Here is a 12,201-nt window from a genome sequence, read left to right as displayed (position 1 = left end):
TGTGAAAATTTTCTTTTTTTACTTACTTATCCTTCTTTCTTATTGAATGACGTCTTATATAATATATAGTGTTGTGAGCAAAAATTAGTAAGACTTTTTTAATATAAATTTCGCGCGAAAATCCATTCCTCGAATTATTTTCTATATTGGTATGACTGTCAGTGATATCTGTGCCAAATGTCACTTCAAAATAATCATATATCTTTAGTATACTCATACCACGTCAAAGCAGATTAAAAATAAAGGTTATGTTGACAGTTTTCTTCGATTATCGAGGTGTGAACCGGCCAAACTGTCAACAGGGAAAACTATTTGAGTGTTATGCGCCATTTGCACGAAGCTATTCGTAAAAAATTCCGGAATTATGTACCGACAACTCTTGGTTTTTGCACCACGTTAATGCACCGTCCCATATTGCATTGATTCTCCGTGAGTTTTTCGTCAAACTTTCGACCAATGTCGTGTCGCAAGCACCGTATTCGTCAGATTTAGCTCTGTGTGATTTTTGGTTATTCAGCCAACTCAAACAACCGCTCCGGGGAAACCGTTTTGTGTCAATTGAAGACATTAAACCAGAATCACTGCGCGGATATTCCGGAAGTTGATTTTAACAACTGTTTCGATTATTGGAAAAAAACTTTGGCACAAGTGTAACGTGGCCAAAGGCGTTTACTTTGAGGGGGACATCATAGATTTTGAAGAATAAAGTAAGAATTTTAAAATTATGGAAAATTTCTGCCATGCACATAGTAGTATTTATGTATATATCTTTCTTTCATACATCTATCTTATAAATATGTATGTATATGCATACATCTTTGCCTAAATTTTCTATTTATTTTTAATCACTGCGCCATTAGCCCCAATTGGTGGCACATTAATTTATGTACGTGCGAACCTCCACTTAGCCGCTAATCAAATTTATTGTTTCGCCCTCTGTGCGCGAAAACTTTATTCAATTAACCGCCATTCACTTGACGTGCCATTCAAGTGTTGGCGGAGCCATGCGACAGTAGAGCACGCAATAAGCAATAACAACAAAACCCAACAGACAGTTGCTATGTACAACAACCACAAGGTGAAGCGTTGCTTTCCTGCAAGCTTCGCGTGCAAAATAATTTAAAACAATCAAAAGTTAACACTAACACGACCTCAGCAGCAGCAGCGGCAGCACTCAACAAAACGCTCGAAGAGTTCAAATTAACGATTTTACATACATACACAGACACACTGTGAATGCAAGTGTGTGTGTTTGACGACATGCGCGCTCGCAGTCTGGCAAACGCCATCTTTTTGTAGCCGATTGCAAGTAAAATAAAGTCCCCAGAGCTTAGATTCACTCATTCATACATTCGCCAGACGACATATACTACAGCAACAACAACACATGCATACATACGCGCATATAAATTTATTTACACGCTGACAAGCCAACAATGTAAACAAAAACAATTTTACAACATAAGCGGCTTTTGTTGCTTTGTACTACATTCGGTAATTATCGTCGTAAAAAAGCGTGCCGGTTAAATAACCAACAATAACAACACAACTACACACAGTTAACAGTGCAGCAACGGCGCGCTCTCGCACTCACTCGCCTCTCGCTACTCATACTGTCGATAATATTTCACGCTTTATTGTTTCTTGCTGTTGACGGCCGTCAGCCGCCATTTCTCTCGTCGCCTGAGTGGACTTGGCTGTTGCTGTGCGCCAATTGGTGGTGTCTGCCATGTTGTCTCGCCACCACACAGAGCTAGTGAAGCGCTGCAGTTGAGTGCAGTAGGCGGAGTCAAGCGGTTGAGCAAAAATAGAGCATGAATTACAATGCTAGAAGAAAGTTGCTGATTGTGTGAAGCATACTTTATGAGTGCAACAACAATGCGTTGAACCTGTTCGTGACATGCACTGAACAGTGTTGCCAGAAGGTTGGATGGAGAAGCAATCGAAAATGCTTTTAACTCAACATCAAAAAGTGTTAAAATTACTAGGTATATATTTCTGCGGTAAATTTTCTCAACATATTCGAAAAACAGAGCAGTGAGAGAGATTGAGCCCTAAAGGATTAGATAGGTTTCTTCGCGTGAAAAACATCCTTTTTCAACAATTTTTTTCTCATTTAAAAAATGAAAGATTATATTACAACTTTTATTGTTGCATACACTGTTAGCAAAGAAATTCTGAAATTTTTTGAAAAAACTATTTTAAATTCGGCCATTGCGACGCCATTACGGTGACCCCTCGGAAAAAATATGCGCCCGTGTTGGCAGGATAACTACATACTTACAGGATCATCTAAAGTGTGTTTTAGTAAAAACCTTAACTTATAACTTGGACGAAGGAAAAAAAACTGAAAATTGTATTGTTGGCAGACATTTTTACAAAAAAAATGTAAATTTCAGTGAAAATTTCGCGACATTTTTTTTCAAATAGTTGTAACCGAAAAAAGCCTTCGTCCCACTCTTTAAGAATTGCATTTCTGTAAAATTTCACGAAAATCGGTTGAGTAGTTCTCGAGAAATCCTGCCAACTGACTTCAAAAATACAGTTTCGAGAAAAACGTGTTTAATTGTGTCTCCGAAATTATTACTCGGATCAACTTGAGAATGTAAGACAATATTCTAGAGATGTTTTAGAATTTCTTAAGACGACAGAAAAATCGATTATTGAAACCCGTAAACCCATGTAACCTCTTAACATAACAACGTTAGAAAATCTTATCTGTTGAACCTGTTTTATAAGGAAAGAGTCTTACTTATTTTAAACTCCTGAATTCCTCTTCGTTGATATATCGGATTGAAAAGAAATAAACCCAGTATTGTGAAAATGAATCTCACTTCTTAGTTCTTCACTTTCCTATAGAGATAAGACGGGACCCTGTGTCCATTATAATGATGATTGTGACTGGTGGAAGTCTTTCGATTTTACTAGTGATTCATGATCATTTTTTCTTCACAAGAATACCTTCAGGCGTCCAGACAAATACAATTTATTCTTGTATTCACTTTGAGTCCACAGTTCGCCAAAATAAGAAGTGTGTTCTAAATAAAAAAGGCCTTACATTCTGGTTTATATTAAAAGTCAGAAAGGTCGAAAAGTAAAAAAACTTAATGCCGATCTATCAATTGTTCTGATGAGATCTGTCATAAGTGATGACAATTTTACAGTTGAAAAACTTTTCCCTGATGGCTTTACTGGGTAGTGTCCAGCATAGAAAAACTAGTGCTGAGGTTGAATATGTCTCCCAAATATGTACTGTAACTATGTATGTATGTATGTGCGCTACTTCGGGAACTTTTAATATAAGCTTTCTTAAAGTAGGTATATAAGAAAGCTAATAATAAATAATTAAGAAATAATAATTTTTTAATCTATAAATTTTTGTGTCAAAAACAACAAAAAATCTACTAACAGAAAAATTTAAATTTGGCAACATCAGCCCATCGTCACAATCGGCGAGCATAGCCAATAATAACGAGTGCACACATTAACACATACAAACACCGAACGGCATTGCACACCTGTTCGCTATCAGCACATAAAATCAACAGATCGTTGACTATTCGTTAGCTCGTAACAGCAGCAAGATCGATTGGATCGTCGAATCAATGTATTGATCGCATGAGCGCTGCTCTCCAGCAACAAATAACACACATTTCAGAACAATAACAAACACACAACGCACTCGCTCCAACAACAGCAAGCCGACCAAGCATGACGAACAGTTTGTGTGAGTGGGAAGTCTAGACGCAAGCACCACCCACTTGACGCTGAAAATAAGAATATATAAATGAAAGACAATAAAACCGGTTTACCCGTGGTTTATTTTGTTATTGTTTTCCTCAAACACATACACACGCAGCAAACTCAACTGACAGCAAACGGCAGCACTGTGCAGACGCCTACTCACCTACTCGACTCACCTGGCCGGCTGTCGGCGCTGGACGCTGCCGCTAATTTGTGCTCGAGAGCAGTCGCTCGTGTTGGCGCTAAGTCGAGTAGTTCACTTGCGACATTGGCGCGGTGCGGTAGTGCATAAAGGAGCGTGTATTGTTTATTGAACGCGTGTGCTGATTTTTGCGTGAATTTGAAATTGATTTTCGAAAACAAAAACACATGTGGAAATACATTGAAATACTGTACGCGCTAGATCTTTCGAAGAGCCGGCATATACGTAGACTGTTCGTGTAGGCAAGTTGCCAATTTGCATTTGTGTTGATGCTGCCAGCTTTGCGCAGATCTCACGAAAGAATTTTGTGAAACCTTTTATTGAAACTGACAAGGTGAAAAGTGTTATGTTTTTCAAATTGTGACAAGCTATAAATCAATACACAAGAGAATTGCAAACAGCATATAAATTAAAAAAATATACATATTTACAGATATGAAAAATTTTAAAAAGTGCCTGAGTAACTAATTTAAATATTATGCAAAGTGTTGCGTGAGCCGTCGGTGTTTTTTCTAAAAAACTAAAATTTTCTTATAAACAGAAATACAAAATATAAATACATATACTTGTATGTACATATGTATATAAAGATAACGATTTTAACGGCAGTTATATAATTTAAGGTATGTTCGTAAAAAGTATAAAACGATTGTGTGTTTAAAAAATTAATTTATTAAAAAAAATATTTGCTTGAGAATTATGGCGAAAATTACGTTTGTTAAACATTGTGACAAAAATAACCTAATTCTAAAAAAAAACGCAAAATATTTAATATTTCAACAATATATATTTTGTTGCCTACAATGTAATCCCCAACAGATGTAATACACTTAAGCCAGTTTTTCCAGTCCTCGAAACACTTTTCATAACAAATTTTTGGAATGGCCTTTAGCTCCTTCAGCGAATTTTGTTTTATCTTTTCGATCTACCGAAAACGGTTTCCACATAAAAGCAGTTTCAGTTTGGGCAACAAGAAAAATATCACACGGAGTCCAATCTGGTGATACAGTGGTCGATCGAGGATATTCATTCCGTTTTTGGCTTTAAATTCGGTGAAAATCGTGCCTAAATGCTATGGCGCATTATCATTTTGTAAAATCCGTGAATTATTCTACCACAATTCTGGCCGTTTACGACGGATGTTCTGACGCAAACGCCTCAATGCCGTCAAATAGAACTTCCTGTTGATCGTCTGTCTCGCCGAAATAAAATCACGATACACAAAACCGGGGTTGTCGAAAAAACAGTTAGCATCAACTTGATTTTTGTGTGGTCTTGGTATGGGTTTTTTAGTTTCGGCTCGCTTTTTCCCTTCATTCCGATTATTTTTGACTTGTCTGTATGTCAAATTCATAACCCCATGTCTCCTCGGCAGTTATAATGCTACTCTTTTTGACAAAACATTCAGCTTTGTCGGGACGAGTCGATCAAGAACGCGTTTCATGCCCTAAATATCCACCAAAATCATTCGAACGGATTCGCGCGAGATGTCGAGCTCTCTTGCTATCTCTCTAACACTTGCCTGACGATTTTCAAGCACCATATCCTTTATCTTTTTAATATTTTCATCATTTGAAGAGGTCGAAGTACGTCCAGAAGGAGACATGTCTTCAACGATCTCTCGACCGCCTTTGAAGGCTTTGTACCACTCGTTTGCTTGCTTTTTTGTTAGAACTTGTTCAGTGTAAGCATTTTCCATCATTCGCAACGATTCCGCACACGAAATTTGGTTAGAAATACAAAATTTGAAGCTTTGCACATGTCCTTTTCTCCCGAAAATGTTGCTCATTTGTCGGAAGTGAAGAAGTCCCATTAAATTTTGTATGTGGAATCAGATTTCTGTTGCCGAAACGTTCAGAATGTTTCAAGTGGCCTTCGGTTATAATTATTTGTCGCGAGCAAGTATTTTTGATTGGTAAAAATTATTCAAAAAGGATCGAAAACGCGTTGAAGACGAACCACTTCCAGGACAACTTTCAACATCAACTGTTGATCAAACTGTCAATAAAATAAAGGAATTGGTGCTTGAGAATCGGCGATTAACAGCTAGAGATCTTACTGACATCGCTGGAATATCGGAAGGATCAGTGAAAAGCAACTCGTAAGATCATTTGGGCATAAGAAAAGTAAAAGCACGATCGGTTCCAAAATCATTAAATTTTTTTGAAAAACAACGTGGCGTTAATCTCTGTGTTTAATGCTTTCCGACTACCAGGATGTCATGAATCGTATTATTACTAGCGATGAGTATTGGATCTATGCTTACGTCCCGGATAAAGACGAGCAATCGGCCGAATATCGTGCTTAAGATGATCCGAAGCCGAAAAACCATATAAAAGCTCGTCAAAAATTAAGATTATTTTGTCAGTTTTCTTAAATTATCGAGGTGTGGCGCATTTCGAATTCTATACTTATACACTTGAGGGTCATTTGCGCGAAGCTATTCGTAAAAAGAGGCCGGAATTATGGGCCGTGAATCGTTTTGAGCATTGAAGGCTATTCCGCGAATTGACCTTTAACAACTGCTTCGAGGATTGGAAAAAACGTTGGTACAAGTGTATTGGTGCCAAGAGGATTACTTTAAGGGGGACGGCATAGATTTTGAAGACAGAATTTTAAAGTTATGAAGAAAGTCTCACTATTTTTTGCATATACAGTAGAGGCCCGCTAATCCGGATCAATTAAAACCGGGCCCCTGTCCGGAATATAAGGGAATCCGGATTATCAAAGACATATCAGAACTATGTATTATGAAAAAATATTTATAAATTTCTGTTTGTTTATTATAACAAATAATACACATGTTCCAAACTAAACAAAAAAAACTTAAACCAATAAAGCATAAAAGCATAAAGGCGAATGTAGTGAATAATAAACATATGATCCGGATTAGAGAATACGGATAGAAAATGTCGGTCCGGATTACAAGGGACATAATAGAAATTTTGAGTTTTTAACCCTGTCCGGATTACAGTGGAATCCGGATTAAGCCATGTCCGGATTAGCGGGCCTCTACTGTAGTAGTATGTCTGCAGTCCTGCTAAGGGACAACTCGGTCTCAATCTGAAAGATCATTGACTCATATTTAGAAGCATAAGTATTATATTAAAGTTTTAAGTCTTGCCAGAAACATCTAATTTTTACATACTATTTAACTTTACGTTTGAACATTCTAAAGTTAGCGGCATCGAAATTGATCGTCCATTTCATTATGCTCAGTAATAAATCGCTTTTAACCAACACCTACGGACTGAAGGTGAAACCGAGAATAAATAAATGTAAATTTGATTTAAAAAATATATACACTTATACATATACATATGTATATGCATATATGTATATACTAACACTCATGTGTATGTTGTTCATTAATTCCTTGGCTCCATTGTTGGATCAGCAAAACCAAAAATTTATTTGTTTAACTCAAAGTTAATTTCACTTTTATTGCTATTCACAGCTCGCATTTGCATCCAACAAAATGTGCTTGTTAAAATTTATTAGTATTTCTTGTTAATTTTCGCCGATCGCTTTTAATTTAAAATGCATTAAAACGAGTTCCCCTCCAAACGGACTGAAAATTTACTGTCGTTTTGTTGAAATTATGGCGGAATTCTTGAATGTGGCAAATAATTAAATTTATTACCTTAAGCAGGTAGCCGTCAATGTGCGAATGTTTTATGATTATTAAACAAAAATACAATTAATAATGTGAGCGTCTGTTTTTTCATATTTTATTGAAGAATATTATGGCATTTGTACATAATACTAATTGCTTTAATAGCACCACATTTTAAGTTATTCTAAAATCTTTCTTTTTTTATTGAAAAATTACTTCAGAGAAAGATCATACTCAATTCGCTCATACTCAATGCTCTCAATCTTGTGCAAAGCATCGCTCAGCCGTAAAATAAGTAGTTAACGAGTCATGATAAATGACTTTGAGCAAAAACTGGGTCAGCTAAGACAATTTCCAATAATCCATTTTCATTGTTTTGTCAACAACCCCATTCAGCATCCCTATTGGCTATTTAGTTTCCATTAACTTTTGCTATATAATGACTTAAGAAAACTGGATCGCCCGTAATATGTAGTAAGCTTCGCTCCTCTATATCAGATCTAAATTTAAAGGTCACATCTTTCATAAATTTTCTGGCACAACCAGTGATATCTTCAATCAAAGTAGATTTTATAATATTATATCCCTTCAAGGTTCGAGGTTCCCTACTTTTTTTTAAAGAAAAAACACAGAAGCTTCAAAAATAATGGGGAATGTTTATTATGATTCGAAAGAACGTTCTTTGAAATTTATTTTTTAAAGACTATCTCTTATGTTGGCCATGCCTACGTCTCAGATGCTTCATCCGTTGAGTGCAATTTTCGATGACACGTTGTATTCCGACCAGTAACTGGCGAATGACATGCGTAATATTGTGCTTCAAGGTCTGAATCAAAGCGGGATTGTCCGCATAGACTTCAGACTTTACATATCCCAACAGGAAAAAGTCTAGCGGTGTGATAACACACGATCTTGGTGGCCAATTGACCGGCCCAAAACGTGAAGTTATCTGCTCACCGAACTGTTCTCTCAAAAAGTTCATTGATTGATGCGATGTGTGGGAAGTGGCGCCAACTTGTTGAAACCAAATGTCGCCGAGATCACGAGCTTCAATTTCAGGCATCAAATAATCGGTTATCAAGGCACGATAACGGTCGCTATTGACGGTTAGGTTCTCACCGGCATCATTTTTTAAGAAATATAAACCGATGCTTCCACTGTTCCAAAAACCAGACCAAACCGTTGTTTTTTCTTTATGAAATTTCAGCTTTTGAATCTCTTCAGGCTGCTCCTCGTCCCAAATGCGGCAATTTTGCTTTTATACATACTCATTAAACCGTAAATGGCTCTCATCGTTCAACAAAATTTGGCTCGAAACGTCGGATATTCTTGGAACTTTTCAAGAGCCCTTAGAGTATAATCGCTTGAGAAGGTCGGTCGGCTTTAGTTCTTGTACAAACTGTTTTTTTTACGCTTTTAATTTAAGATCTCGACGTAAAAAGTGCCAAGTTGTTCCATACGTCAGTCCGAGTTGCTGCGAACGGCACTGAATCGACTCTCCACGGTCTTCGTGTACACGCTCACTCTCAGTGCGTACTGGACGTGTTCTATTCGGTGAAATGTTATTCAATAATTAATGCTGGGTCTCAAGATGGGTGATGGTTTTGCGAATAGTACACTCAGTAGGCCGATTATGTTGACCATAAGTTGAGCGAAGCGCGAATTTCTTTATAAAAGTCACATGCTATTGAAAAAGTATCTCTACTTGAGTCACCCATTAGTTACAATTTTGAACTTTACGAATTTAATTTACTTCACACACCCACCAACACATTTGAACATGATTTTAAATTAAAAAACAAAATCTCATAATATGTCAGATATTTATAACGAACGCTTATTGAATCGAAAAATTTATGTACAATAAATTAAGCAGCAAACTTTAATGCCGACGGCATTTGCGTTTTATACTTTGTGTCTACTTTAGGTGTCGCCTCTGCGCTTATTTATGAGTTTTTGTTGTTGTTTTTCTAAGCCACAACAGATAATACTTATATGTATGTGTGTTTCCTGTTACTTTCGGCCGTTATTGCCACCAAAACGTTCTAATTCTTATTAAGCTCACTTCATTTGCCACTTCCCTACGAAAACCTAAACTCTTTTCGGCTGGCACTTAATACGGTTTTAACTGATTCACATTAAATATTCAATTTAATTATGTCGTATTCAACTAATTTATGTTTGTATGCATAATTAATGGTGCGAGTGGCGACGACGGTAACGGCGGTGTTGGCGGTGATAGCAGCAGTACTGAAGGTGGTGTTTTCTTCAAGTCTGTTGAGGAGACTATTTTTTATCTTTATACCCTAAACAGTGTATATAATGTTTGCCACGAGGTTTTTAATATACAGAAAGAAAGGAAATTCTATGATGTGCATTTACCAATGATCGGCGAGACAAGCTGGATCGATTTAGCCATGTCTGACTGAATATACGCGAAATAGTCCCTTAGGTCTTGAGGCATCGATCTTAAATTTCCCACACGTCATTTTCTCCTTAAAAAGTTGCTCATTTGTCAAAACTGCCGATATCGGACCACTACAGCATATAGCTCTCATGCAAATTGACTGGTCAAATTCAAGTCCTTGTATGGCAAAATTTTTTATTTGATAAGATATCTTCACAAAATTTGGCAAGAATTATTATATAAGACAAGGCTACAATGTCCGTAGAAATTCTTTAGATCGGAACACTATAGCTTATAGCTGCCACAAAAATCGACCGGTCAAATACAAGTCCTTGTATGGAAAAAACTTTATTTGTTAAGATATCGTCATGAAATTCGGCACGAATAATTGTTCAAAGCAAAGCTACAATGTCTGTCAAAAATTCTTCAGATCGCACCATTATAGAATATAGCTGCCATACAAACCGAACGATCAAAATCCAGGCCTTGTATGGAAACATTTTTTATTTGATAAGATATCTTTCCGAAATATGGCACGGATGATTGTCTACTTTAACAGTATAATCTGCGCAGAAATTCTTCAGATCGCACCACTATAGCATATAGCTGCCATACAAACCGAACGATCAAAATCCAGGCCTTGTATGGAAAACTTGTTTATTTGATAAGATATCTTTCCGAAATTTGGCACAAATTATTATCTAATATAACGGAACAATTTCCGCGGAAATCATTCTGATCGGACCACTATAGCATATAGCTGCCATACAAACTAACCGAACAAAATACAAGCTCTTGTATAGAAACTGTTTTTTTGTAAAGGGTATCATAGCTACCGAAGTTAGCTTTGTTCTATTTTTTTTTTTAAATTTTTCCATTTTTTTAATTTTAGTATTTTTCTTTTATTTTTTGGTTCTTCTATCGCCACCAACAGAAACAGATCTAATCGAAATTGAGTTGTTAATTGCAAAAAAATTCTACATTTACGATTTATCAAATAGTTTGCTCCATGCTTGGCATAGAACAACCGCAATTAATTGCAAACTTCATTAATTTCATCGTTAATAGCTACAATACAACACTGTTGGCAGCATCTGCAATCGCGCAGTCGCACATCTGCAGAATTTCACATACTTACATACATGCATACATACATATGTGTGTGACTGCTAGCGGTTTTTGTAACATATGTCATAAGCTTCAAAAGGTAGCGAAAACACGAAAAAATTAATTAAGAAATGTCAAACATTCCGCGGTTGCCAAAGACAAGCATAATTTAATATGCATACATATGCACATAAACTTATATGTGTGTATATAATTGCTCAGGTGACAATTATAGCCATTAGGCTGCCTTAACTGTACACACTTGCGCCTACTTTGCTTACTCTCCGCTATTAACCGCACGCTTTAGACCCTCTCACATTCTTTCACTTTCTTTGTGCGTCTCTGCTTTCTCTATGTTCACCCAAATTTTAACAACATGCTCTACAATTCATAATTGATTGTTTCAGTAATTGAATTGAAGTCAATGTAAACTTGTTTCTTCATCGCTGCACATTATCTAGCGACAACGAGCAGCTCTTCGTTCATTGCCGTCTGCTAGGTCTTCCACCCGTGGGTTCTTATCAATCAGAAATACTGCTTGCACGATTTGTTCACCTTTCCATTTCGGCATGTAAAACGTTGTCTGCACAAATCTGATAATAAGTTTGTAACATTTTTTAATTTTCGGCGATTTTGATTTGCGCGCTTTCGGCAATCAAGCGTGAGAGAGATAAAGAGATATTTTTAAATTTTTTGTTCTAATTATGACAACAAAAAATCAGTTTTTAAAATTTAAATATTAAAAAAATAAAATTTTTAAATATTTCTCTAAACTAAATTTTAGTCAGCCACCCAAAAACAACAACAACTTGCTTCCCCACATACTCTCTCTCTTTAAGCATAAATCCAATTAATTATCAAAACTTGTCGACAGCCCAAAAATTATTAGCTGCCTTGTTGCTTACATGAACTACCTAACAACAACAACAATACGCACACCGACCCATACAAAAATTTAGACATTTTTCGGCAAAATTCTTTGATAGTTCTCAGCCTCGATCACAAGCGGTATTGCGCTCTATTAATATTGTGCTTGTTTGTTTGTATTTTGTTGTTTTTTGTTACAGTTTCCTTACAGTTGATAAAACGGAAATGTCGCGCAGACAACACAAATTATATTTGGCC

The 12,201-nt window shown here is 36.4% G+C and overlaps 1 protein-coding gene across 1 annotated transcript in view; it reads left to right on the top strand.

The window, feature by feature from the left end:
• The first annotated feature begins 4,485 nt into the window (after window positions 1–4,485).
• LOC120769622 (homeobox protein aristaless) overlaps window positions 4,486–12,201 on the top strand; it is a 115,713-nt gene continuing 107,997 nt past the window's right edge. Inside the window, exon 1 of the mRNA XM_040096727.1 lies at window positions 4,486–4,569. The gene's annotated coding sequence lies outside the window, so the exon portion shown is untranslated. The remainder of the gene's footprint in view (window positions 4,570–12,201) is intronic.

The sequence above is a fragment of the Bactrocera tryoni genome, chromosome 2 (genome assembly GCF_016617805.1).
Source record: "Bactrocera tryoni isolate S06 chromosome 2, CSIRO_BtryS06_freeze2, whole genome shotgun sequence".
Lineage (NCBI taxonomy): Eukaryota > Metazoa > Arthropoda > Insecta > Diptera > Tephritidae > Bactrocera > Bactrocera tryoni.
This window is presented reverse-complemented; position numbering and strand designations above follow the sequence as displayed.